Raw genomic sequence first — 653 nt, 5'->3', positions numbered from 1 at the left:
TGTTGTCAGCATTAAGTCTGAGTATGATTCAGTGGGCTATATAACACTTTTAATTGTCAGGAAATTACTTGTCTTTAAAATTTTTGGTTCAATATACTTACCTGTTGATCACAAATTTACACCATACACCAGAATTTTTTTTTTGTTTGTTTTATTTAGTAACTTTCAGGAGGGTGTACTCATTCACAACATTTCATTTTATCACTTTGATAAGAAAATCTTATTTTGCTGGCAAAGAGTAATTGCTGAATTTGTTAAGTTTCAGAGGGGGTGTACTCATTTATGCTGTGCACTGTATGTACAGAGTTTACTGGAAAATGTATTGTTTTAAAACTGGTACGTCCAAAGTAGGGGCGGAGTCTGGCCTATAAAAAGGGAGGCCAGACTCACATTTATCACTTAACCTTCTTCTTTTTTGTTTTTATTTTCCAGTTTGTTGTTTCTTTGTCACTTTGTATTTTTTTGTCTTGGTGATTACACTGTATATTTTTTTTCACGCCATCACTCGTGGATTTTGTACAGTGGTGGGCCGTCAGGGTCAGCAGGGCCTTCTCTGCTGGCCCTATAAAAAAAATAAAATTGTGTGAATTTTTTTTTTTTTAATTATTATTATTTAGGTATTATTTTCATTTGTGAAATGTCCACAAAATGGC

Source organism: Sinocyclocheilus anshuiensis, unplaced genomic scaffold (genome assembly GCF_001515605.1).
Source record: "Sinocyclocheilus anshuiensis isolate Anshui unplaced genomic scaffold, SAMN03320099.WGS_v1.1 scaffold1804, whole genome shotgun sequence".
NCBI lineage: Eukaryota > Metazoa > Chordata > Actinopteri > Cypriniformes > Cyprinidae > Sinocyclocheilus > Sinocyclocheilus anshuiensis.
This window is presented reverse-complemented; position numbering follows the sequence as displayed.